This window comes from Echinops telfairi, unplaced genomic scaffold (assembly GCF_000313985.2).
Source record: "Echinops telfairi isolate 266 unplaced genomic scaffold, ASM31398v2 ScPeMD7_18;HRSCAF=68, whole genome shotgun sequence".
NCBI classification, from domain to species: domain Eukaryota; kingdom Metazoa; phylum Chordata; class Mammalia; order Afrosoricida; family Tenrecidae; genus Echinops; species Echinops telfairi.
This window is the reverse complement of record NW_022103915.1, coordinates 15,751,845-15,755,464: the sequence shown is the minus strand read 5'-3', so window position 1 is coordinate 15,755,464 and position 3,620 is coordinate 15,751,845.

Here is a 3,620-nt window from a genome sequence, read left to right as displayed (position 1 = left end):
CTTTCTACTTGAGCCCTTGGTGTCAGCTCCTCATTTTTCCCCTCCTTCCTCACTCCTCCCTCCCTCATGAACCTTTAATAATTTATAAATTATTATTATTTTGTCATATCTTACACTGTCTGATGTCTCCCTTCACCCACTTTTCTGTTGTCCATTCCCCAGGGAGAAGGTTATTTGTAAATCCTTGTAATCGGTTCCCCCTTCTACCCTATCTTCCCTCAACCCTCCTGGTATCGATCTTGCACCCTCCTGCCTTCCATGTTTAATTTTGGGGCAAGCCTCTTTGCCCATATGACTAATTGTTCAGAGGAGCGCATTAGCATTCTTAGTCATTATGTTGGCCTGTCTGTCATTTTGTCTGAAAGGTAAGCCGGAAGGGTTATTCCAAGGGTACTTCTATTCCAGGTTTGAAGACTTGTCTGTGGACTACATCTTGAAGGTTCCATCATTCCCTCCGAGACCTGTAAGTTTGGTCTTTTTATGATTTTTAATGTTTTTCTACATTTCACCCCATTCTGTCCACAACCTTCTGTGGTCCCAGTTAGAGCAGTCATTAGTGGGAGGCAGGCACCACCTAGTTCTTCTGGTCTCACAGGTGTGAGACGAGACTGTGGTTCACATGGTCCATTCATCCTTTGGACTACTCATTTCTTTTCTTCACTCTGGACAGGGAGAAATCACTTGTTGCACCCATGGCTGCCCACTGGTTTGTAACATCCCAGTCATTACTCACCACCCTAGCATGTAAACACTGTTTTTTGTGAACTGTCATCCCAATTGATCTACATTCCCCCCTGCCCCCCATTGTTATCTTGAAATCCCAAGTCCAATGATTCATTCACTCAAGGTAGTCAGGAAGGCTGGCTTCTCTAGAGAAACAGAACCAGTGACGTTTACATGTGCATGTACATAAAAAGAGATTCATATCAAGAAATGGCTGACACAGTTGTAGAAGGAATTAAGTCCGGCTGGATCCATAGATCAGATGTAAGTTGGAGGCTTCTGACTCATATAGCTGTAGGAGCTTGTAGTATAAAATTAAAATGACGAGGAGGGGGTGAGGGGCCAGTCCCCACCTGCTGCTTCTAATACTACCCACGGGTTCAGTAATGCACAATTGTATGGTTCAGATATATAAGTATTATATTAAAGTCATCAAGAACATGAGAGCTATTACAATAATACAGTCAGACACATTACATGGTAGCATTGCTCACCTCAGCCCAGCTTGGTGGTCCACGTGGAGAGAGGGGGAAGGGAAGGAGGGCTAGGGAACAAGGGAGAGAGGACTGGAGAGAGAGGTCCGAGAGATCAGAGAGTCAGAGAGGTCAAAGAGCTCTATATTGCTGACCCATGCCTATATACCTTTTGGGGGCATGCCAGCCCACTAATTACAGGTAGAGACATACGTCACAGGAAGGGGCTGCACTATAGGTTACACAGCAATGAGAGGGTGGTCTAGGGGGTGGTCTCTGGGTCTCCATAGGAACCATTATCAGTAGGGTGCAAACCCCTCCTACAGGAGCCTGTCCATTGTCCCAGAGGCAGGGAGCCGGCCCACCCCTGTGGTGGGATGAGACAGCAGTCTGGCAACTGATTGCCCTCAGGGGAGGGAATGCCTGCGCATCTGACCTCCCCACATAGGAGCTGATGATCAGGAAGCAGAAAGATGAAGTAGGAGGGCCACCAGCTGATGGAGGCAGAGCTGAATCAGTTCAGCATCAGAAGTTCCTTACTCGCTCCTCGGATTGGCAGACGATCAAACAGGAGATTGATGAACCAGACATCAGATTCAGATCTAGCAGAAGGCGAAGAGGCAAGAAAGAGAGCTCAATTCTGCTTATGGTCTCTCTTATACAAAATGACACACAGACACACGTGCACGGAGGTGTCTTCAGGCTTCAACCTGATTGAAAGATTAGGCTTACCTAGATAGTCAAGTTGACATAAAACCTGGCCATCACAGTTATGTTGAAGAAGTTTTCAGGACAGCCCCTGTTTGCTCTACTATCTACATGGACATGTTTTCAGTACATACAAAGACAGGAATATTTTCTGTTCACGGGTGTAGTCCTGTTCACTTTCCCACACCTGTTCAGCTTGCATGTCTGTGTATGTATCCACTCTGTCTGTGTGCAACAGCATTAACCTTTATTGTCTTGAACGCTTGTGCACCTCTCTGTGTCTGGCTTTTCTTGAGTGACATTGTGTTGATCACCTCTTTATTGTATGCTACCCTTTCTGTCACCCCAATGAATACATGTTGGTGATTTTCCCTTCTCTTCCCTCCCGTACCTGATAACTATCAGGCACATTCTTTCTGTGTGTCAACCTTAGCTGGGCTTTTGAAAGTGGTGGATTGAGACAATATTTGTGTTTTTCTGATCGACTTATTTCACTCAGCAGAATCTCCTCCAGGATCAACCACATTATGAGGTGTTTTGCGGATTCTGTTATTTTTTATCATTGCATAGTATTCCACTGTGTCTGTACCATAGCTTGTTTATCCATTCATCAGTTGATGGATACTTAGGTTGTCCATAATGCTGCAATGAATATGATGTACTTATATTTATTCATGCCATAGCTTTTACTCCTCTAAGATATGGATTTAATAGCGGAGTTGCTGGATCATATGGGGGTTTTTTCTATTTCTTACATTTTTAGGAAGTGCCATACTGTTATACCAGTGGTTGTACCAGTTTACAATGTACAGTTTACAGTCCACAGTGGTTGTGCCAGTTTACAATCTCACCAGCAGTGTACGAGAGTTCAAATCTCTCTATGCCCTCTCCAACATTTAGTGTTTTCTGTCTTCTTTAGGACCCTTGGTGGCAAGGTGGTCACACGTGGGGCTGCTAACTGCAAGGTCAGCAATTCAAAATCACCAGTCACTCCAGAGGAGAAAGATGGGGCTTTCTACTTCTTCTTCTTCTTCTTTTTAATCATTTTATTGGGAGCTCGTATAGCTCTTATCAAAATCCATACATATATCCATTGTGTCAGGCACATCTTTACATGTTGCATCATCATTTTCAAAACATTTTCTTTCTACTTGAGCCCTTTATATCAGTTCTTCAATTTTCCCCCTCACTCCCCCATGAACCCTTAATAATTTATAATTTTTTTTCACGTCTTACACCAACCACTGTCTCCCTTCACCCACTTTTCTGTTGTCTGTGCCCCTGGTAGGGGACCATATGTCGATCATTACGATTGGTTCCTGCTTCCTCCCCCTCATCCTTCCTTACCCTCCTAGTCTCGCTTCTCCCATTATTGGTCCTGAGGGGTTTATCTGTCCTGGATTCCCTGTGTTGCGAGCTCTTATCTGCAGTTAAGATAAGATAAACAAGCGGCCATCTAACTGGGATGCAACAAAGTCCACACTGCATCCAGTGTACATGTTCTGGTCTAACCAGATTGGTAAGGTAGAATTGGAGTCATTATAGTGGGGTGGGGGAAAGCATTAAAGGCCTTGAGCAGCAGTTCTTAGCCCATGGGTCGCCACCACTTTGGGAGTCAAATGACCTTTTCACAGGGGTCACCCAATTCATACAGTAGCAAAATTACAGTTATGAAGTAGCAACGAAAATAATTTTATGGCTGGGGGTCACCACAAC